General features: G+C 43.9%; 1 protein-coding gene across 3 annotated transcripts in view; it reads left to right on the forward strand.

The window, feature by feature from the left end:
- The window catches only part of KCTD16 (potassium channel tetramerization domain containing 16), a 307,349-nt gene that overhangs the window by 50,340 nt on the left and 231,686 nt on the right, over positions 1-25,323 (forward strand). The gene's annotated exons all lie outside the window — the stretch shown is intronic.

The raw sequence follows: 25,323 nt of genomic DNA on the forward strand, positions 1-25,323 counted from the left end.
TCAGTGTAATACCGGAAGTGGCTGGAGCATGTGAGCGTGTCATGCATGTGCACGTGCACTGGCCACTTCTGGTATTTCACTGACGGGGGTGGCAAGAGGGTATACAGCTGCCCCATGCCACCCTCCCTGCGCCATAAAGCAACTCCCCTCCCCCCCACCTTCCCAGGAGTGCTTAGAACTGGTTCCATGCACATCCCTACTGGATAAGAACATAAGAACAGCCTTGCTGGATCAGGCCCAAGGCCCATCTAGCCCAACATCCTGTTTTGCACAGTGGCCCACTAGATGCCACTGGAAGCCACTAGATGCCACTGGAAGCCTTGGGCCCTCTCTCCTGCTGTTACTCCCCTGCAACTGGTAGAGGCATCCTGCCTTTGAGGCTGGAGGTGGCCCACAGCCCTCCGACTAGTAGCCATTGATAGACCTCTCCTCCATGAAGTTATCCATGATACTGAAACTGTAGTAGGGTCCTCCAGGATGGAAGTGTCTTGGTTCTGTCATATATACTGCAGCTTAGGCTGTTGTAGCACACTGGGTGAGGCTGCCTTGAAGATTGTTTGGAAATCTCAGTTAGTCCAAAATGCAGCCGCACTATTGTAGGGGTGTGCAATTCGGGTTTTCGGGTGATTCGGCTCGGACCTGAACCAAATCACCCCTGTTCTGTTTTGTGCCCGAATCTGGGTCACCCGAATCACCCTTGATTCAGTTCGGATTCAGATTTAATCCGAATCCGAATCGATTCGGGAGGGTAAAAAGGGGCCCAGGGGCAAAATTTTGGGGTGGGGTGGTAGTGCCCAATGGGTAGAGTCTACCACCCCAATTTCAGGGGGATTGGGAAAAATCCTGATTTTTGGTGAATTTTTAAAGTTTTAGTGACTTTGGGGCAGTTCGGGGGCATAGCATGGGATCTGGGCAAAAGGAGTGGGGTGGGGTGGTAGTGCCTAATGGGTGCAGACCTTTGTGAATTCTCATTCTGTCATAGCAAATGAGATTTTTTCAATTAAACAACTCTCATGACCCCACTTTCACTTTTTCACACTTTCCTTTACTATGAATACTATGAGGAAGTAATCAATTTAGCACACTTCACCTTATGAAGACAAACCTCATAAAAATATATTCACCAAAATTCACCCCCTGCCCAATCACTCTTAAATTGGGGATGGGTGGTAGCCTCCACCCATTAGACACTATCTACCAGCCCACCCCACTCCTTTGGGGCAGATCCACTTTCTGCCCCCAATCTGCCCCAAAGACACCCAAACTTCAAAAATTCTCAAAAAATCACCCCTTTCTCCAAACCCCCTGAAATTGGGGTGGTAGCCTCCACCCATTAGGCACTACTACCCCACCCCACTATTCTGCCCCAGGCCCCACTTTCTGCCCCAATATGCCCCAATATGCCCCAAAGACATGAAAATTTCAGAAATTTACCAAAAATCAGCCCTTTGCCCAATCCCCCTGAAATTGGGGTGGTAGCCTGCACCCATTAGGCACTACTACCCCACCCCACTCCTTTTGCCCAGATCCCATGCTATGCCCCCGAACTGCCCCAAAGTCACTAAAACTTTAAAAATTCACCAAAAATCAACCATGAACCGAATCACCCGAATTTTTCAGGTCCAAAATTCGGGTGATTCGGCTCGTGCCCGAAAAAATTCGGGGGACATCGGGGGTGATTCGGTTCGGCCCCGAATCACCCGAAATTGTTCGTTTTGGGCACAGATCGTTCTGTGCCCGAAATTTTTTGCACATCCCTACACTATTGCTTGCTGGTGCTGGCCACAGTGCTGAACGAGCTACACTGACCTTGTTCAAAGTGCTTGTGCTGACCTTAATGAATGAAAGAATTTTTCCAGGGTTTGGATCTCCCCCCCTCTTGCCCTTTCCTTTTTGGTAGTCTGGGCAAAATCTGGAGCCTACCTGTGAAAATGGTGTGTTTGTATCTTTTGTGGTGGGAGTTTCATGTCAGCCAGTCAGGTCCAAGCAGCTTTATATTATAAATGTTATGGTTGCTGGCCAGTTTGTGGGCCAGGAGAATCTGGTGCCGTGGATAGAGAGTTGACTGAGGGTAATAATTCTGGGAAACTAGTAATCATACGTAAGTGGATTAATAATTCTCCAGTCTTCTCATTTATTCCACAGCTTTCTTATGTGTAACAACTGACCCCTTGTACAGACAAGGAATTCCACTTGCATGAGGCAGAGCCACCTCAGCAGCTGCATGTGTGGATTTTTCACATGGTATTACCAGAAGATTCTGCTGTTTGTGCCTGGGTCTTGCAAGGCTCTTCCTCTTGTGCAAAACCAGACATAAGGATTAACAACCAACTGCCTAGGGAAATTTTCCCTTTTTCACTGACTAGGAACTCCGCTCAATGGCATACCTTTTTTCTGAGGCCAATTTATTTTCACATGTCCCCCTTGGTTTCATTTAGAACAGTTTGGGGCTTCTAAATGTTGATCTTCCACGAGCAACTCATACATAGGGATGTGCCAAAATATGATTCGCCTTCTATATCATGGTACAATCCCTTTAAAATCAAGGCCTTACCCAGCCCCTTTAACACAGGTCCATCCCTGCTCCTTCGCTGATTGCTGCCATTGCAGTAATCCCGGCTTTCACCTCAGCTATGCCTGTGCACTGGCAGGGCGTCCCCCAGCTGCCACTATGTGATGCTGGCACGTACATGGTTTCCACGCATGCATGGAGACCATGTGCGTGCTGGTGCCATGCGCAGCCTGCTGGGGAAGAGCACTGCCAGTATGTGGGGGCATAGCTGGGGGGAGTGCCACCTGTATGGAAGTGGTGGCGAGTGGAGGAGGAGCAAGGGACTGATCTGCTATCCTCCACATTAAATGGACTGCGTAAACCCTTGATTTTAAAGGGATTGTGCCGTGATTTGGAAGCCGAATTGCCTTTCAAGCACATCCCTACTCATACAAAGTTGACAACATGCATCCCCAAAGTAACAACCCCCCCCAAAAGAACTGGGGTTGCTCTCCCCATGAATCTCTTTTATCACCGAGGTTGTAAGAGGTATTTGGCTGGTGACCATAAGAGGTATTTTGGCTGGTTCCCCTAGTGACCATAGTCTCATTTGTTTCTTGTATTATTCTTCCCCTGAGACTAATGGCCACTATCTGAATTTCTGAATGGTCAACAGTACTTATAATGTTACTGTTCTTTACAGGCTTCTGAACACATTCCATCTCCTTTCTCCACTGTTTGTGCAAAGCTGTGTTCGAATGCCACTGCATAATCCAAGTAGATCTCATCCTCCTCCTCAGTGACTGGTTCCTCCCTTTTACTTGTCAGCTGCTCTGATCATTTATCTATTTCTTCATTTAATATGATCACCTACTCTTAGGTGGATACATGGTCCTTCTTGTAAAAATCCAAAACAAATCTTCTTGTTGCCTGTGAACGTTTGAACTGATTCCATTTAAGAAAAATCTCTATGTGTCTTTGAGTCTGACAAACAGTGTTTGAGCTAAAATTTATGGATTTGAAACAAAAATTCAAGATCTGTTAATATCTGCGTTCTTGCACCCAAGTTATCTCTAAAATCTATACAAAACTGACAGAAAGTGGGGCAGTATCATGAGATACAGTGCCAAAAAAAATGGAATAACACAATACTGCAACGGGAATGCAAATGATACAATTAAAATGGAATATGTTTTGTTGTTATATTTTTCAGTCTAGTCGTATCGGGTTATATCATCTCTAAAATCTATCCCAGCTCTGCCACCACTGGTTAAAATCTCAGGCCTTGAAGAGGTTTAGCTGACCTAAAGAACACCCCAGAATGATCTCCTCATACCCAAATTAACTGCCACCACTCACCTTTGAGAAGGAAGAAAGGAAACCTCATGGAAATACCTCAAAAGAAAACTGATTAAGGATCTTCCTTTGCATCAGGGCAGCTTTCAAAAATCCTTTAGTGGCCTGAGCCTAGCAGGAGTAAGTAGAGTACAGAATTGGAGTTGGCCAAGTTGGGCCCTAGCTGTGGGCCCATGGCCAACCCACAGGGTCTAGGGTCCATATGGAGAATGCAGGAAAAAGGTAGCAGTGCCATACATCTCTTGTAGGATGGGGAACAGGTTGTGGAGAACAGTATAGGATTGGGAACAGGACATAATTGATGTGGAGACAAATGAGAGGAGGCAGCAATGCTTCAAGAGGCTTGCATTACTGTAAGACACTCAGGCTGAGAGGGTCCCCCATTAGGTGTTGCCTTTCTTCCCTTTAGGACAGCATTCTCATGGTCCTGATGCTGGCAGTTTCAGTCAGGGACATGTTTCCCCTCATCTCAGTATTCTTTCTAACTGCAACTCCATATTGTTCCGAAGAAGTAAATTGGAGTCATTTATTTATGTAGGAGAAGGAGAAGACAGGAGAGAACAGTGAGAAGGCCTACAGGAAGGAAGAGCACTGATTTCCCATGTTTCATGCACAGAAACCTACTATGTGTCTTCCCCCCTGCTGTCCCTCGTTGTCGCACTGGAGTGCTGGTGCGCCATGCTTCCTTTGTCGAAGCAAGAGATACACCTTGGAATGGGCATTATGTATAGTCTCTCTCACACACTCTCACTCATTCACACGGACAGATGTCTTTGCGAGTACCTTACCCAATTGGCTTTTCATGATAGTTTGTACATATGAAGAGCTGTCATACAGCAAAAAGTTGGAGATAAACATATGTATTGGAAATAGAGCATTTGACTTTGAGGTAAGCAGTTTCCCATTTTAATGAATGATTTTATTTATTTATTTAAAAATATTTATTTATTTAAAATATTTCTGTATCACCCCAAACTTGCATCTCTGGGTGGTTTACAATTAAAATCATTTAAAACATTAAATCAATTAACAATTAAAATCATTTAAAACCTTAAAACATTTAAAACCCAATATTAAAATTATTTAAAACTAGAAATCTAATTAAAATCCTGGGTGAATAAATGTGTTTTCAGTGCCTTTTAAAAAGTTGCCAGAGATGGGGAGGCTCTTATTTTGACTGGGAGCTCATTCCAAAGTCCGGGGCTGCAACGGAGAAGGCCCATTCCTGAGTAGCCGCCAGATGAGTTGGCGGCAGCCACAGGCAAACCTCTCCAGATGATCTCAACAGGTGGTGGGGCTCATGGTGAAGAAGACATTCTCTTAAATACCCAGGGCCTAAGCTGTTTAGGGCTTTATAAGTAATGACCAGCACCTTGTATTTTGCCCAGAAACATATCCTTAGCCAGTGCAATTCCTTCAACATAGGAGTATATGGTTTCTCCTAGATGCCCCAGAGACCAGCCTGGCTGCCACGTTCTGAACCAACTGCAGTTTCTGGACTACGTACCAAGGCAGCCCCACATAGAGCGCATTGCAGTAATCCAGCCTAGAGGTTACCAACAGATGTACCACTGTTTTGAGGTTGTGATAGCCTTCTGTTATATTTAACTCTATGGCACTATCATTTTTAGTTTTGCTTTAAAACTCCAACAGATAATCTCCTTTGCTTTCTTTTGTCAGAAGAAAGCAAAGGAGGTTATCTGTTTGATTTTAAGAAGATAAATTCAGATTCCTCCTGTGACAATTTTTCCTTTTGTGTTTTTATATCATCTCTGTAATCTAGCCGAAACTCTCTCTTCTTTTCAATAGCAGACACAACACAAGACCAAAAAGAGTAAGTGCCTTAAGAATTGTGGCCCATCACTACCCAGTTTATATTTTATGTGTTGCTAAGCTGGTTGTGGAATGTAATATATTTTATTTGACTTTTATGTGTTCTTTTCACCATGGTATCTCTTCATTAGGAAGGAAGAGTGCAGATTAATGTTTATTTTTGATGTTATAGCTTGGGTCTGGGTATCCTGGGTAGGTAGAGGAGTCCTGCAACTGTGTTGCAGAGGCAGGCAACGTTTCTTGCTCAAGCTGTCAAATACTTCATTGTTTCTGTTGGGCAGTGTTCCAGCTGAAAGGTCTCTTTAGTTAGCTAGCAAGCTGTTTGCAGAATGCAGTATGAAATCACTGATCATTCTACACCAGAGCTGGGTCTACACCAGATGCTGGGTCCAGCATATTGTAAAGAATTCATCATCAATACTTGCTTTTTGGATAGAGCCTGCTCTCATTTCCATGAGGTTGCAGCAACTGAAGGGTGTATTCATCTCTTCCTTCTATTTGATCCCATCAACACTTGCAGCTAATGGGATAAGAGAAAGACGATGACCATGAAGTGGAAATAAAATTGCACTTTACACTGAAAGACAATGTGCAGCAAAGCAGGAGATCCCCCGGGGGCTAGGTGAGCAAAGAAGGAGCAGCATGAGGCAGCATGTATCAAGAAGACAGGCGGAAGATGGAGCAGAAGTAGATGCAGCAGCATCTGGGGGGAGGGGGGAGTGGCGGGGTTGGGGGGAGGCTTAGAAAGGAGACATCCCTGATGCAGTTTCAGTTTAATCTTTGCTTCAAAGTGACCAGGTGGTCTGTTTATCACGTAACGTTTTATCTGCCTTAGTTAGCACAACAGTGTTCATAAAAGTAATGTGCTCAAAGTACAGAATCAATGAGATTCTGTACTTTTGAACCTATCGGTGTTATCTTGGTTGCCCTGCAATCCAAACTTGCACGTATTTATTTGGAAGTAAGTTGATCCCACGTTGATTCCAACTGTACAATACCAAACAATGTTCCAACGTCTGAGTCTTCAGGTGTGAAAACTCAAGGCCTGTGTTGATTCCCACCCACCCACCCCTGCCCCCAGTCAGCAGCACCCAGCTTTCTCAAATAAATGCACCAGCATTTCATTCATTCATTCATTCAGAGGCCGGGCCCCTTTGGTAGAGATGTGCACGGAACCAGCTCGGAGCCCCTTTATGGGCCTCCAAACCAGTTCGAAAAACCAGTGGTTCCAACAGTTTGACGGCAGCGGGGGTGCAGGTTTAAGAGCACTTACTCCTACTGCTGCTTTTCCCCTGCTGTTTCTCTAACAGCTAATCAGGGCGGCAGCGTACCTCCCTGCCACCCCATTTCCCCTGTCAGCTGGATATGGCTGCAAATTGCAGGTGTGCCTGCGTGCACTGGCACATCTGGAACTTTTGGGCATATCTGGCCAACGGGGCAGCAGGGAGGTACGCTGCTGCCCCGATCAGCTGTTATAGAAATGGACGCCGGGGGGGGAAGCGGCGGGAGGGGTAAGTACACCCTCCCCCACTTTTAAAGCGGCACCCCTGCCGCCTTTGAGCCTCCCCACCACAGTTCCGTGCACATCCCTACCCTTTGATGGCCAGCTGCGGCTGCAGGCAGCCCGACTAATGACGCCTGTGCTGACGGCTGCCCCTCTGGCCTGCCCCAGCCCTTTTAAACCAAGACACCCCAGACCCCACCTCTCACGTGGACTCTAGAGTCCATCTGATGAAACTGGCCCTCATGCAGCTTCAGCTCGTCAGGGCAATCAAGACTGTGGCTCACCCTCAGCTGGCAGCAGGAATCCCAGCAGCTGATGTTCTGCTGGTCAAGGGTGAAAGGAGGAGGCAAGGCCGGCTCAGCAAATCTCCCGGTTCAGGCCAGGATGGAGATTCAGATGGAGAAAAGAGTCCCTAGCCTCTCAGCTAGCCCATCAGTCTTCCTCTTTGTGAGGCATCCACTCTTGGGCTAGCACAAGCTTGTAAAGGTTTCTCTAAAGCAATAACAGGAACTAATTGCATTTTACTTCACAAACTGTGCTATCTCCACAGGTTAATTGCTGAGCTGGTCGCTACTTTTAAAGCTGCTGTGCTCTATGCTTACCCTTCTGCACAGGTTACAAGATAAGTTGCTTTAAGGTACTGCGTGTTTCTGAAAAAAGTTGCAGAAACCCGCTGGTTAGCATGTCCAATGTGTCAGAAAAACATGTTTATTTCATTTCAGTATAATAATAAATTTAACCCTCCAGGTCAATTTCACTGCAGCTTCTTTGTTTCTTAGCAATGTGATAAGAGATGTTTTTTTAAAAAAAATGTGTAAAGTGAGGCCCCCCGCCACAAACCAGACAATTATATGTGTGGTGACAGCTTGTATTTGAAGGAGCCTACTAAATCAAAGGGACAGTTTTATGGAGAGTAAGTCAGAGGGCCATATCTAACTTCTGTGGGCTGCCCTGAGGAGCAAGAACATTTTAATCCTCTTCCAGTGTGATCCAAAAGATTGCTCAGGAAGCATACATGCTAGCAGAGAGATGCAATGCTAGTGCTGCAGATCCATGTGGGAATCAAGCATCACCTCATGGTGGTTTTTCTATCTCATACATGGTAGTGACTCATTCCAAAGTTTATGAATGAAATGAGACAGGGGAGCACCCATATTTCTTGCTTTGTGTAGCAAAATGCTGCTTTTAGATTTATATCTCCATATTTATATCTGCTCTTCATTTTTTAAAATCACAACAGAATACCTTGATTAGTAATGGAAAGTCTGGATCCTTCTTGAGATAAAGAACACCTTTCCCCAAAGACAGCACTTTATAAACTGGTTTTTTAAATCAAAGGATATTTTTGTTACTTTCCCTTTAAACACGAAACATATTCCTATTGAAATATTAAGTTCCCTCTATTTGTGGGAAAGCCTGTATTATTGTTTCCTTCTCCTTTGGCAGACATTGAATCAATAGGCCGTGATGAAAAACCTCCCGAAAGTACTAAACTGAAGTATGTCCGGTAGCAATCCAACAGTAGAACCTTAACATAAAGGGCTTCTGGCACAAGAGTGATTTATTTTTCAGATATATAAGAGATGCAATCAGTGGGCAATCTTCTCTTGGAACCAGAGCTTGCAGCTTTATGCATTGGTTTAAAAATGCCCTTCCATTGGAACATCAATATTTCACTTATTGATTTGATTTTGGGTGTTGTTTTTTAACCTGACTTAGTCCTAAAGCTCAAGAATGATTTACTGCCATTTTAGAAACATATATAACATGCTGAAAAGTACACTTAAATGGATTATAGATGCAACTAAAGTAACCTGGTAATGTTCCTCAGATTATAAATGCCTGCTTTGATGATTATGATGATGAAGAAGAAGATGATAATAAATAATAAATAATAAGGCTCATGTTGCTCCCTGCTGATGTCCGGTCCTATCTTCAGCCAGCATCTAAGAAGAGTGTCAGAGGTGGGCTGTTGTTATGAGAAAGGTTCCCGGTCGGAATGCAACACCTCTGACACTTTCTTTAGAGCAGGGGCGGCTGGTGGCTTTTGGGGATGCTAGACAGGGCCGGTGATAGGCAAAGCCGGGAGTAGTTGGAAAAAGAGCCAAGTGTGGATGGTACACTGCTGACTCAGTACAAGGCAGCTTCCTATTTATTCATGAGTAGTGCTATTAAAATTAGTTCTTTTACTTGTTCTATTAATTTCAATGGATTTGAGACAGTTAGAGTTAGGGATGTGCCTGAACTGGTTCAGCACCTCCTTAGGGAAGCGCTGAACCGGTTTGGGCACTGGTATTCAAACTGGTTCGGCAAGGAGGGTCATTTCCTTTTAAAAAGCTGGTAAACATGCCATTTTAAAAGCCTTTTTAAAAGACCTTACCTGTTCCTCTGCTGCCTCACTGCTTTTCCAGATGCAGCACTCACTGTTCAAAAGGCCATGTGCAGGTGCAGTGCTGCTCCCAGCAGCCTGTGTGTGGTGTCATCATACCCATGGCCACCACACATGCACGGTGGCCATGTGTGTGTCAATGCTGCGTGCTGGCTGCTGTTAGCAGTGCTGCAGTCATGTGCAGCCTTTTGAACAGCTAGTGCTGTGTCCAGAAAAGTGATGGGGCAGCAGAGGTGCTGGTAAGGTCCTGCTTTTTGAAGGAACTGACACCCACAGTGCACATCCCTACTTAGAGTCATTCTTCCTTAAAATAATGCAAAACTGAAAATCTAAGAATGCAGCATGGTTTAGTGGTTAGAGTATTGGACGAGGACTAGGGACACCTGAGTTCAAATCCCCGTTCAACCATGAAACTCACTAGGTGACTGTGGACAAGTGACTTATATCTATCAGCCTAACCTACTGTACATTACAGGGTTTTGTGAGGACAAACATAACCATTTACACTGCTTCGGGCTCCTTGTGGGAAGAGTGGGATAAAAGTGTATAAATAAAAGACATGAAGTGAATAAATAAAAGACATGCAACTCTTAATCAAGAACCACTAGCAGTGCCACTGCTGATGTTCATGACATATTTTACCAAAGCTAAGTGAGGGAAGGAAACAGGCAGTGCCATCAACAAAAGCCACCAAAACTGAGGACCATAACTGAACACTCTATCTACACTTTTAAAAAGCTGGGGTTGGGGGAGGTAGTGCTATCAATAAATGTTTCAGAAACCGATGACTAAGAACTGAGCACCCCATACACTGAAACAAAAATGAGAAGCAAGCAAGCAAAAATGATGCAAGGACCACCATGTGCAACACCCCACTCCACCTACCCACCCCACCAGTGGTCCCTCTAATTTTTTTCATCTCTGTGCAGAATGAGTTTTGTTCTGGGCGGCAGTATCAAGGCAGTGTGTGTGCACATGCAGTCAGAGTGGGGCCTTCCTGATTCAACCTGAATAGGATCTAACATTTACTGAGCGGACATCCAAAAACTTCTGAGCACGCACACATGCACTTGCCTTAGAGGGAACAGTGCACCTCACCATTTCCTCTGCGTCCAGTGTGTCTTTAGTTTGTATGAACAGTGTAATATGTAAGCTGCAATTATGAGGCCCTCAGCTGTAGAATTTACCATGATCTGTAATTGTTCCCAAATGTCTTGTGCGTGATTCAATCAGGAAGTGCACTGCCAACCTTTCCTTCCTTATAAAATCATGCAAGTTGCTATATGAAGACCAGGCAAACATGGGTTTTTTTGATCACAGTTGTATGTATTTGATCTGGTATCTTTTCTGTTTTTTTAATTAGAAGTTTGTCCCAGTACAGATCCTGTAGAGAGTGGGGTGGGGGTGGAGTCAGAGAGGAAAAGGGAGGGAAAGGAGAAGGAGAAAAGTCTAATTCCATGCTAGGGATCATTAGGAAGGGGATTGAAAATAAAGCTGCTAATGTTATAATGTCGTTATACAAAACTGTGGTGCGGCCACACTTGGAGTACTGCGTACAATTCTGGTCACCACATTTCAAGAAGGATGTTTTAGAACTGGGAAAGGTGCAGAAGAGGGCAACCAAGATGATCAGGGGCCTAGAGGACCTTCCTTATGAGGCAAAGCCTGGAACTTTTTAGTTTAGAAAAAAGATGACTGCGGAGAGACATGATAGAGGTCTATAAAATCATGCATGGTGTGGAGAAAGTGGATAGAGAGAAATTTATCTCCCTCTCACATAAAACTAGAACCAGGGATCATCCCATGAAATTGATTGCCAGGAAATATAGGACCAACAAAGGAAGTACTTTATCACACAGCTCATAATTAACGTGTGGAATTCTGTGCCACAAGATGTGGTGACAGCCAACAACCTGGATGGCTTTAAGAGGGGTTTGGATAACTTTATGGAGGAGAGGTCTATCAACGGCTACTAGTCGGAGGCCTGTGGGCCACCTCCAGCCTCAGAGGCAGGATGCCTCCAAGTACCAGTTGCAGGGGAGAGACAGCAGGAGAGAGGGCATGCCCTCAACTCCTGCCTGTGGTTTCCAGCGGCATCTAGTAGGCCAGTGTGTGAAACAGGATGGACTAGATGGGCCTTGTGCCTGATCCAGCAGGGCTGTTCTTGTGTTCCTTTTCAACTGCTCAGGACCAAAACCTGAGTGCCCCATATACTAAAACAAGAAAGGGTAGCAAGGAATGATATATGGAATACCATATGCCCCACACTACTCCATCTACCTAGCAGGACCAAAACCTAAGCAAAATCTTTATGGCGAAACTCCTGTTCAGGTGACCCTCATTATCTGTTCTTGCCTACAACCACATGTAATGAAACCATGGATAAAGAGACCTTGAGGAGATTCTCACGATCGGGCTAAGGGAGCCTAGCCCAATTTCACCCGTGCATGAGAACCACCGGGCTTGCAGCCGAGCCCCATCTCACCAAAGCAGGTAACCCACTTAACTTACCCTCCCCTAAACACAGGCCAGTGGAGTGAGTGCTCCGCTAACTTGGGCTATTGGATCATGTGTTGCCACGGTGCGACTCCGCACCGCAGCAACTCACGAGTAAACCCCAACTGGGAGGCTAAAAAGCAGATATGAGAAACTGTTGATACTGGGACTGGATAATGAGGACCAGCTGTACACAGCATGCAAGTGAGGGAGGTAATTCAAGGATCAATGAAGTGGGGATACAGGAACGAAACTAAAGAGGGAAAGAAAGGAAACATGAATACTTCAGCATTCTGCTGTTAAATAGAAGACAACTTTAATAATCTCAGAATGTGAATGAAGTTCTTCCTTCGGAACCACTAGCAATGCTACCACTAATGTTCATGGCATATGCTTGATCTCCATCACACATTAAGGTCATCGAGAGAAGTCTGTCTCCGGATGCTACCAGCTTGTCTGGCAGTGGCTCAGGAACGGGCCTTCTCTGTAGTCACTCCTGGGCTATGGAATGTGCTCCCTAAAGACATTCATGGTTTAACATCTTTAAAGGTAAAGTGTACCGTCGAGTCGGTGTTGACTCCTGGTGACCACAGAGCCCTTTTACCAGCCTTTAAAAGAGCCCTTAAGACACATTTTTAAGCCAGGCTTTTAGTAATCTCTGGATGTTTTAAATTATTTTTTCTTATTTTGTTTATTATTGTGAACTGCCTAGAGCCTTTGGAGTCAGACAGCATAATGAATGAATTAGGGGTGTGCAATTCAGATTTTCGGTGATTCGGTTCGGGACCTGAACCGAATCACCCCTGTTCTGTTTTGTGCCCAAATATGGGCCACCCGAATCACCCTTGATTTGGTTCAGATTCGGATTTAACCCGAATCCGAATCGATTCGGGGGGGAAAGGGGCCCAGGGGCAAAATTTTGGGGTGGGGTGGTAGTGCCCAATGGGTGGAAGCTACCACCCCAATTTCAGGGGGATTGGGCAAAGGGCTGATTTTTGGGGAATATTTGAAGTTTTAGTGACTTTGGGGCAGTTCGGGGGCATAGCATGGGATCTGGGCAAAAAGAGTGGTGTGGTGTGGTAGTGCCTAATGGTTGCAGGCTACCACCCCAATTTCAGGGGGATTGGGCAAAGGGCTGATTTTGGGGGAATTTCTGAAGTTTTCATGTCTTTGGGGCAGATTGGGGCAGAAAGTGGGGCCTGGGGCAGAAGAGTGGGGTGGAGTGGTAGTGCCTAATGGGTGGCGGCTAACACCCCAATTTCAGGGGGATTGGGCAGAGGTCTGATTTTTGGGGGAATGTTTGAAGTTTTGGTGTCTTTGGGGCAGATTGGGGGCAGAAAGTGGATCTGCCCCAAAAGAGTGGGGTGGGCTGGTAGATAGTGCCTAATGGGTGGAGGCTACCACCCGTCCCCAATTTCAGAGTGATTGGCCAGAGGGCTGGATTTTGTTGATTTTCTGAGGTTTTTCTTCATAAAGTGCAGTGTGGTAGATTGATTCATTCAATATTCATAGTAAGTGAGAGTGTGAAAAAAGTGAAAGTGGGGTCATGAGAGTTCTTTACTTGAAAAAAATCTCATTTGCTATCATTGAATGAGAATTCACACCTCAGAAGTTTTTCTGAAGGGATGTTATTCCCTTATTTTCTGAGGTGTGAATTCTCATTCAATGATAGCAAATGAGATTTTTTTCAATTAACTCTCAGGACCCCACTTTCACTTTTTCACACTCGCATTTTCTATGAATATGATAAATGAATCAATCTACCACAAAGCACTTTATGAAGAAAAACCTCAGAAAATCAACAAAATCCAGCTCTCTGGCCAATCACTCTGAAATTGGGGGCGGGTGGTAGCCTCCACCCATTAGGCACTATCTACCAGCCCACCCCACTCTTTTGGGGCAGATCCACTTTCTGCCCCCAATCTGCCCCAAAGACACCAAAACTTCAAACATTCTCAAAAAATCAGCCCTCTGCCCAATCCCCCTGAAATTGGGGTGTTAGCTGACACCCATTAGGCACTACCACTCCACCCCACCCTTTTGGGGCAGATACACTTTCTGCCCCCAAACTGCCCCAAAGACACAAAAACTTCAAAAATTCCCAAAAAATCACCCCTTTGTCCAATCCCCCTTAAATTGGGGTTGTAGCCTCCACCCATTAGGCACTATGACCCCACCCCACTCTTCTGCCCCAGGCCCCACTTTCTGCCCCAAACTGCCCCAAAGACACAAAAACTTCAGAAATTCCCCCAAAACCACCCCTTTGCCCAATCCCCCTGAAATTGGGGTGGTAGCCTGCACCCATTAGGCACTACCACCCCACCCCACTCCTTTTGCCCAGATCCCATTCTATGCCCCCAAACTGCCCCAAAGTCAATAAAACTTCAAAAAATCCCCCCAAATCGGCCATGAGCTGAATCACCTGAATTTTTCAGCCCCGAAATTCGGGTGATTCGGCTCGGCCCCGAAAAATATCGGGGGACATCGGGGGGGATTCGGTTTGGCCCCGAATCACCAGAAATTGCTCATTTCGGGCACAGATCGATCTGTGCCCGAAATTTTTTGCACATCCCTAGAATGAATGAATGAATGAATGAATGAATGAATGAAACATTTTACCCAAAACTGATTCATCCTCTCAAATTTAGAGAACTAAAAATGTAAGTGCCCTATCTAAACTTTTAAAAGGGAGGAAGCAAGAAAAGATACGGAGACTATAACACACATTACCCCACAGGTAAGGGTTGCCACTGCTTTAGAGGTTTGTCAAGATCCATAAGTGAGTCAGACCCCAATGTAAATTGGGTTGCAGCAATGGTATCACCACCACCATTTTTTATTTAGGACTTAAAACAAAACAAAAGTCAGGGCAAGCGGATGACCGGGAACAAACCAGGAGCAAATCAGACTTGGAGTACCTCTTAATAGTTGTGAGGAAGAGGGAGAGGCGGGTCTCACAATCAGTGAGACCCGCTTTTGGCGAAACTGTGGGGAGAGCAGGCTAAGCCCGCTCTCCCCACAGACGATCGCTCAGGAGCCCTGGGTGGCCGGATTGGCTGCCTACACGATTGCCAGCTCCATGACGGAGCCGGCGGGGGCTGAAGGGAGCGGGGGCCGATTGGCTCTGCAAGCTCCAGCATGCCCTGTGTGAGTGTGCAGGGCATGCTGGTGAGACCCCCGGAGCCGGGAGGTGGCTTTTTGCCTCCCCTCCGGGGGTCTCCTCGTGAGTAGGTGTGGTGCAAAGCCGCACCGCGACTACTCACGATCTAGAAAACCAGGTTTGTGGAACGCTCGCTCCGCAAACCTGGTTTTGGGGCAGGAGTTCTTTAGCGGGTTACCCGCTCTAGAATCACTGGGCTTGCAGCCGAGCCCGGTGGTTCTTACGATCTGCAAAAATTGGGCTAGGCTCTCCTAGCCTGATTTTTGCAGATCATGAGAATAGTCCCGGAGTCTTGTCACATGCAACTTTTCACTTCCCTGCATAAAAGCTGTAGTATAGAAATTTCCTCTTCCTGCTGACATTGGAGGAGCTCTTTGGGACCAATCTGACCCTTGCAAGCTTTGCAAGGAGTGTCTCTCCTCACTTTCCATGCAAAGCTTGTGAGAGACACATGAAGAGAAGGGAGGCAGCTGGTAATCTGCCCTATTCTCTGCCTTCCCACGTACTTTCAAAGCATGCAAGGATGAGTTTTAAAAGGGAGCTGCCCACCAGTATTCTGTGTAACAGCGATTCCCAGATGTTGTTGACTACAATTCCCAGAATCCTTGACCAAAGGCCATCGCAGCTGGGGATTCTGGGAGCTGAGGTCAACACAAAATCTGGAAATCCCTGTTACAGGGAACACTGCTGCCTACCCCAGCCCAGGAATATGGGCAAAACAGCATCTGGTGCCTCACTTCAGGCACTGCAATACTTTGGGCTGCTCCTGTCGCTGACTGATCCAATTAGAAAGGGTAGTGGAAATGGCCAACATTATGACTAATTATTGGTATGTGCTCCTCACAGGAGCATGTGCGCAGCACTAGCTTTCCCACTTCTGAAGTACAGGTGCTTGTGCAAGAGTGCTTTGTTCCAGAAGTGCTCTTTGACCTGCACAAAGGGCTGCATGACCCTTTCTGCCTTCAAACAGAGTTTCCAAAGCAAATGGAGAACGGTGAAAACTGTTGCACTCTTGTGCAAGGGCACCCACGCTTTGGAAGTGGGGAGGCTAGTGCTGTGCACATGCTTTTGTTAGAAGCACTCACTAACGGTTAGGATGTTGGGCAATAAAAATAACAAAAACATATCTGCAAAACATCTGCCAGGAATATGATAGGTTACTTTCCTTAAAAGAGGTTAGTTATAAGTTGGGCAGTATATTGGTAGTATACTGAAGCTGTATTCAGTGAGTTGATCCTGCCTGGAGAAATATTCATCAAAAGGCTGTCTTAACTATCACTTGTACAACTGTCACTCTATCAGACCAAAATAAGTGAAAGTTGTCTGGTTGCGCTTTTATGATCACAACTCAATTTTCCAGTATTGTTCTATAAAAGCGTTGTTTAGCAACACAATTGACTGAGATTAACTAATAGGTCTGTGTTCCCACAAGCCATGTAGCGCACCCTCTGCACCAGCCACATAGAGCACCCTTTCTAACTGAATGTTAGCTGCACAGAGCGTGGTTTTTGCCCCCATGCAACTCTCATTTATTTTAACAAGGCTGAGTTAGCAGCATTCCCAGTGTGTTGTGCTTTTGCAAACTGTCTGACCTTGCCCGTGAGCGTTGTGGCCTTACTCACATCAATGTCAGTAACAGAATACATTTTGCTACCTACCTGATACACAGAAGCATTACTATATACCCACCTTAATAATTTGTGCTACTAATAGGAGGACCTTTGCCTTTTAAACACCATCAGTCAACATTTCTGATCGCAATATCTTTTATCCCTGCCTGCTGTTTTTCACCTGAGGTCCGTTGTGATCTGCGATCTATGCAAAAGGTCAGCAGTGGCGCCCTAGGGAAGTCCACAACAGTGGCTTCTCTGGACAGCTTGCAAATCGGGCCACCATGAGGAAAAAGTGCGTCCATTTCTCCAGCCCTGTGCTTCCAATTTGACCTGCACAGCTGTTATATCTTTGGGCAGGTCAGTGTTCAAGCATCTCAATGTGACTTTTAAATCTGCTCATTACTCAGTTGTGAAATTACAGTGCATGAGAGGGGATGACCTGAGGCACTTGCCTTTTGTAGCTTTCCCCCTTTTCCCACTCAGCAGAAGGCCTCTGAAGGAAAGAAAGAACAAAAGTGAGGCTTTAATTACCCATCTGTGAATTTCCCGCAATTTCCCCTTTTCTTTTAACGAGTGCGGTCTGCAACCAATATTAATAACATCCTTAAATTAAAACATCTTAAAATAAAGTCTCCCTATTGTTATACATATTTAGTACAAGGGCATAAGAAAAATGAGGAGCAATTCTTAATTCTTCCAATGATGAATTCTGCAGGTTGTAGCACAAAATGGTGCAACTCTATATGTTATTTCATTATTCTGATTAGATAGCAACCAAGCAATATAGAACTCATCCCAATGTCCAGGAAATTTTCCTGTCAGCTTCACCATCAGTAAACTTTTCCATGATTGTCATAGCCACTTTTCAATAGTGCAGTTTTCCAGTGGGATGCATTCTGAATTCTTAATGAAATTAATGTATTAAAGACCAGTGTTCTGTTTCCCTCTTATATCATCTTTAATATAACCACAAAAGCAACTAGTATTAGATATGATAGCTCTTGCCTCCCTAATTCAGTTTATTTCCAAGAAAGAACCTAGTGGGTGCAGCAAGTTCCTGGAATGAAAATCATCAGCTTATACAGGCATATCAAGTATTTTTAATCACCTACTGGCACAGAGGGGAAATGACTTGATTGTCAAGCCAGAGGTTGCCAGTTTGAATTGCCACTGGTACATTTCCCAGACTATGGGGAACATCTATATTGGGAAGCAGCGATATAGGAAGATGCTGAAAGGCATCATCTCATACTGTGCAGGAGGAGGCAATGTTAAACTCCTCCTGTATTCTATCATAGACAACCACAGGGCTCTGTGGTCTCCAGGGGTCGAAACTGACTTGTCAGCACACTTTACTTTAGTGCATATGTATCTTTTAACTTAACTGGTGACATATACAACTCGTACATGACTCTAACATAATTTCCCCTTAGATTACTTGGTACAGAATATGTGATTCCTTGCATTAAAATGTGCTTCCATAAAACTACAGCAAGTCCCTTTTCTACTCCATTCTAAAATTCTGTTCAACATAAATTTTTCTCTTCAATAAACCATAATAATACTGGGAAAGTAACTCTTTAGTTTTTACCACACAGCTAATATTTTATTTCAAAACTTGCTAGTTCTCTTTCTGCCAAACTTTGCCTAACCCATTCCATTATAAAATATTTTATCTGCAGTGTCCAACTCTTGTCATTTTCAATAAGTTGTTCTGGTAAGAACTAATCAGACTACTTTCTTTCACTATCCCTACAACTTGACTGAATCTGTCCAAATTGGTTAGGTAGTTCACAAGTTAGCCCACTTGCACCAAATAGATTCTCACTTGCACCTCAAATGTTCATGCGTCTGCCATCCCGAATAGGGGTGGATGCCATTATCACAAACTACACCTATGTGTCCCTACAGATGTGGTAAATTTGGTTCAAATTGGTTTGTCAGTTCAAATCTTAGGTCTCTTGTGCCTCAAATGTTCACGTCCACCATCTTGAATTGAGGTGAATAATATCATCACAAACTGCACTGCTGAGGTGTCCCTTTGTATGATTCACTACAACTGCATCAGATTTGGTTCATTCTGGTCCAGGCACTGTGAAGTTGGTGGGGTGGACACACACCTAGAATGCTGGGCGATCTCATAAGCCTACATTCCTTAAGGAAAGTAGGCTAAAAATAGTTTTTCCTAATGAAGATGTCCATCTTTCACAAAAATCCTGTAAAAATATAAAATTCACATCCTGTCTATAGCCAAAATATGCTAACATTTAGGAATGCTGTTATAATTGGAGATATGTCAGAACAGTTTTTCTTCTGAATCAGATGTCATGTATTTCATAAAGGTAAAAATTCAGGGAAGGCTGAAAATATCCTTACCCCTTTCTTTACTTATTTTTATTAACTACTGAAGCTTTGGCATAGATAATCAGGAAGAATAGTAATAGATTATTGTAGACTAAAAAATTTAATTGCTCTAACTTGACCCATTGATTTCAGTGGGAATTAAGCTCTATTACTTTTTTGTTGGGAACTACTGTGCTTCAAATTACAGAAGAGAGATTCCTATTAATTATAGGGTTAAATGAATTATTCAGCAATGGGATACACTAATTTATTGACTCTTTCCCTATCCATAATGGATGTATCTTCTTCTCTTGGTTTTGATATCCATTAAATTCTTGAAAACCATCTAATTATTTCCCTCAATGATCATTTCTCCCAACTACTCAAGCAAACTGCCTTCAGGATCTTTTTGTAGGGTTTTCTTCTTATTGTTGTTGTTGTTATTTGTTGTTGTCTCCATCCCCATTATTCATCTCTGAATCTTTTTCTGTTTGTCAACATTGTTCCTGAATAATGGGGAACAGAACTCTAAACTTCAGTATTTTCCCCCTCGAGTCTTCCAGTGTTATTCTGAAGGCAATATAAAATGAAATTAGCCCTTTGAGAGCTATTTTCTGGCTACTGTCAAGCAAGCAAGCAAACAAACAAAAATGAGGTGAAATTTAACAGATTATTTCATGGACAATTGTAATGCTTTGGGTGACTTTCCCATATTATAGTTACAGGGTCTTAGCTACATCAGAGATTAAACCTTGTTTTGAAAATGTGATCTAAGACTTAGTTTCCAGTTATGCTGTAACTCCTGTCTCAATACTGGAAGCATTTTTCAAGCAGCTTGTAATAGGATTATGCAGCATTTTCTTCTTTGGAAAGATTCTGATTGTTTGAATGTGCATCTTCCCAAGAGATGAAATGATTGAAAAGAACATAGGTAGTGTTAATAAATTATGCACCTCCTTTTCTGCTACAGTTCTTTGTGACAATAATATTTCGATAAAAGTCTCTGATTTGCTTTCCAAAAAGATTATCAAGGTGCTCGATTGGCAACAAATTATAAATAATAACTCCTTGGATTCAGAACAGTAATTAATGTACATACAAGAGATGGCTGATTTGGTACTTGGAGTGGTAAAAAACTTGCATCCCTGGAATACATGCCACTTTTAACTAGAGGCATGAACCCTACCAGTCAGGAAAAAATCAGCTATCCTTCCCAACTCAAAATATAGCTTGTTTTTCTAGCGCTAGTGACATCAGTCAGTAGAACTGGAAGAACTACAACCCAGTGCTCCTTGTGTGTGGCTACAGCTACTGCAGAATGCCAGCATCAGGGAGGGAAGAAGAGGAGATGGACTTCTTTCTGTTTGTCTTTTGCTGCAGAGCTTAGAAGACTGGATGGATGGTAGCAGATCTTACAGTACTCCCCAGCTCAAATTAAAATCCAGGCTGAAGGAAAAAATCTCTCTCTCTCTCTCTCTCTCTCTCTCTCTCTCTCTCTCTCTCTCTCTCACACACACACACACACACACACACACACACACACACACACACACACACAGACAGCCTGCTTGATATATGTATCTGTAGGCAGTGTACATATCTTTTGGGTCATGATGCTTGCCTTGCATTGAAGATGAGCATTACAAACCCACCAGATTCAACTTCCAAGATGTGATCAGATAATGTTTGGTAGCAGCACTAATTGTCACCAGTTCGGTCAGTTAGGCTGCGAGATCGTGGCTGACATCTAGAGCAAGGGAGCACTTGAAAGAGGACATTGGGCTAGTGCGAAACTGTTGCACTAGCTAACTGCACTAAGCTTGGGCAGTTGAAACAAAATTGCACTACTGCAGCATGGCTCATTTGTTGTAATGGGAACTTTTGCACAAGAGTGTTATACTGCTATAGTGCAAGAGCACATTTTGAGTGCACCAACCTCTGGCACTAGCACATATTTGCTCATTATACAAGTGTGCCTTTGCTCTGGATGTCAATCAGTGACTAACCAAAGGCCATTGAGTGGACTTCTTGGCTGAGCAGCATTTTGAACCTGTTTTTCATATACATAGACCCCACATTCTAGTCTTTGCCCTGTATTGTGCTTAAGTAGGTCTTCAATATCACAGTTAGTGGGTGCATTCTATGTGTGTAGAGCCCATTGAAATTATCTGACAATATATATCCATGATAACTAATTGTGGATTAATTATCCCATAATAATCATAGTTGTTGAAAAGTGGTAAAAACATATGTTTTCCCCCACTTTCACTGCATGCTTATAAATTATGTAAAGTATGGATTGCAATCTGCATGTGATCACACATACTGAACCAATCTTGTGGTAGCAAGCATGAAATGTCCCCTTTGCTAAGCAGGGTCAACCCTGCTTTGCATTTGAATGGGAGACTACATGTGAGCACTGTAAGATATTCCCTTTAGGGGATGGGGCCACTCTGGGAGGAGCATCTGCATGTTTGCATGCAGAAGGTTCCAAATTCTCTTCTGGCATGTCCAAGATAGGGCTGAGGGAGACTCCTGCCTGTAACCTTGGAGAAGCCGCTGCCAGTTTGTGTAGACAATACTGAACTAGATGGACCAATGGTCTGACTCAGTAGAAGGCAGCTTCCTATGTTCCTATGTAATGGATGGCACCTCCTCTGGATTAATTGACATAAGGTGCAAAGACATATTGAAAAAATAATGCAAGCACTGGGCTTCAATTAGAAAGTTTGGGAATAATAGCAGTTTGTGTGAAACAGGATGCTGGACTAGATGGGCCTTGGGCCTGATCCAGTAGGGCTGTTCTTATGTTCTTATGAAATTTTACTCTTGCTTCCTCATACTGCCTGTATAGTTCAGCTGATGATCTATCTAGTGGGCATTAATTTAGGAAAAAATATCCCAAACATGTTCCTTTATCTGCATTAATGAACAAACCAACCAAAACTGAAGCAATATTTTGAGGACAATCCTCTGTGTGTTGGCCTGTCATAGAGGACTCCATAATGTAATGTACTATCTTTAACCTCTTATGACACAACATCATCTCAAAGATGCATCAAGCTTGAGAAATTCAAAGGGACATGGTTTGCCAAAAGCCTTTTAAATGTTTAGTATTTGAATTTTCACTAAGCTGTTCAGTACATGTCCATCTGAGAGCAAACAGCATCTAATATATCTGCCTGGAAATCTTAATTTCATCATAAATGTCAGGTTTCTTAGACAGGAAAAGGGCTCTGTGCTGCTTCTCCCAAAGGACACTTGATACTGACTGACCTTCTCATGACTGAAAATGCTGAAGGGTGCTTCCAAATGTGGGTGATCAGTATTCTTCAATCTTTGCATCAGTCACCCAAGGTCTGCACATTCAACATGTTATTGTTTGTGTCTATTGCTGCTAGTCCACTAAGGATAGCAGGATCAACACAACTACAGTCTGTAGTTCTGTGCTCCTCCGGTGGCAAGTATCACTTTACTGTGGTACTTCCTGTTGGAGCCATCATCATGCTAGAAACAATGGAGAACTCCCAGGGGCGATAGGTGATATTGAGTTGCATGACATGTTGACCAGTCTGGGGCAGACCTAAGAAGACTTCCCCATACTATTGATATGTTCGGATGGTGGCTGTTTGCATGAAAGATGCTTTTTCTTGTCTGCATGGCTTGATCCCCCACCCCACCCCCGCTTCTGTTTTAGTAAGGTGTCAGTAGTCAGGAAACCTGTGCAACCAGCCTGCCTTTCAGTTTTTGGCTTATAATACTTTGCACTGACTGATCAGGACCCAAGTTCTGGTGTTAGAAGTTGGCTTTAAATACGTCCAACACAGCTTATATGCAAATAATGAATGATATGGATCACAGAAAATAATGACCTTCTCTCCTCTCCTGCAAACAGGATAGAATATATCATCTGGAATGATCAATAACTATTTTATTTCACAACTGTGATGACTTCAAATATGAGGATGGTAACAAGGTTTCAGAAATGTCAGAATAGAAAGATGAGTACTTCTTGCTGTTTTATTATGCAATCCTTCTGCTAGCTTATTTGTAACTTTGAGCAGCCGCTCAGTTTCTTGCTCTGTGAGGAAAAGAATGAATGGCCAGGTGCCAGTGTTACATCAGAAGGAATCACAGTTAACATCAAATAGGACTAGTTTCCACATTTTGCTCTAATCAGGGTGGTGTTCCGTGGGTGGGGAATCCTGTCATCTCCCCATTGTCACGGATGGATCAACATCTGATGGTGGACTTGCAACCATAACTCATCTCTGCAGGGTTGAAGGACTCATTAGATTGGTCTGCCAGAGAAGGTTATTAGATCCAATAGGATTCCAAGAAGACTCGGAAGGGTTTGCAGTTGTATGCTAGTGATTCTGTTGATGCTCTGGTGCTAATATGGAATAATGAACTCACTAGGGCAGTAGACACAATAACTCCTAAGCGTCATCAACCTGCTTTAAAGTCAGCCCCATGGTATTCAAAAGAACTATGGACCTGAAGTGGCGAGGTAGATGATTAGAGGGCAAGTGGAGGAAGCCTTAGCACAAATCCAACAGATCACAACACAGAGCACATTTGAAGATCTATGGTCTGGCAGTGCAGGTGGCAAAGAAGTGATTCTTTACTGCCTGCATTGCTTCCACAAATTTATGTCCAGCTGAGTTGTATAGGGTTGTGAGGGTGCTAGTTTATGCCCCCTCCCCCTTGAATTTGAACTTAGAACCATCAGTCACTTGCTGAAATGCATTACCTTTTTGTGGATAAAATCTTTCATATTCGGGCTGAAGATACCACAGTTATTGCAGAGTCTGTTGTAGAGGTGTCCAGCAACTCCTCTTATGGGATTAGATTGGATCACTTTCAGCCTGTGACTCCTGAGGATGTAGCCAAACTGCTTCAGACTGTGCATCCTATAAGCTGTTCTCTTGACCCTTGCCCAGCTTGGCTTATTTCATCTGGTAATCATATTATCAGATATGGTCTGGTAAATATTTTAAATGCTTCTCTGAGGGAGGGTAGGATGCCTCCTTGTCCTAAGGAGGCTATTATTAGACCTTATTTCAAGAAATCTGCATTGGATCCCTTGGAGTTGGCTAATTACAGACCTATTTCTAATCTTCCATGGTTGGGCATGGTGACTGAGCAGGTGGTAGCCTCTCAGCTAGGGGTAGTTTTGGATAACACAGATTATCTAGACCCATTTCAAACTGGCTCTTGAGTGGGCTGGGCTGTGGGGTGGTGACTGCCTTGGTGGGCATGATGGATGATCTCCAATTTGCTATCAATAGAGGGAGTGTGACTCTGCTGATCCTTTTTGATCTCTTGGCGACTTTCGTTATCATTGACCATGGTATCCTTCTGAATCTCTTGAGGAGGGTGGGATTGGGTGGCTCTGTTTTACAGCGGTACCACTCCTATCTCTGGCAGATTCTAGATGGTGTAGCTTGGAGACTGTTGCTTTGCAAAGCAAGAATTAAAGTGTGGAGTTCCATAAGATTCCATACTGTCTCCAATGCTTTTTAACATCTACATGAAACATCTGGAAGAGATCATCATGGGGTTGGGTGCAGTGTGTTATCAATATGCTGGTGACACCCAGATCGATTTCTCCATACCAAGTTCATCAGGAAATGGTATGACCTCCCTAAATGCCTGCCTCGAGGTGATAATGGGCTGGATGAGGGATAACAAGCTGAAGTTTTATTTATTCATTCATTTGATTTATGTAAGCTGAATCTGAATAAGACAGAGGTACTGACCGTGGGGGGTCAGGACTCGAGAGATGGTTTAGATCTGCCTAGTACTTAGCCTGGGGGTGCTCCTGGACCCAGGGCTCTCTCTGGTTTCTCAGATTGGGGCAGTGGCCAGGAGCGCTTTTTATCAGTTTTGGTTGATACATCAGCTACGCCCGTTTTGCAAAGTAAATGACCTTAAAACAGTGGTGTATATGTTGGTAACCTCTAGGCTTGACTACTGTAATGCACTCTACATGAGGCTGCCTTTGTACATAATCTGGAAACTTCAATTGGTACAGAATTCTGCAGCCAGCCACACCAATTTTGAAAGAACTACACTGGCTGATGATATGTTTCTGAATGAAATGTAAAGTGCTGGTTATTATCTATAAAACCCTTA

Source organism: Hemicordylus capensis, chromosome 2 (genome assembly GCF_027244095.1).
Source record: "Hemicordylus capensis ecotype Gifberg chromosome 2, rHemCap1.1.pri, whole genome shotgun sequence".
NCBI lineage: Eukaryota > Metazoa > Chordata > Lepidosauria > Squamata > Cordylidae > Hemicordylus > Hemicordylus capensis.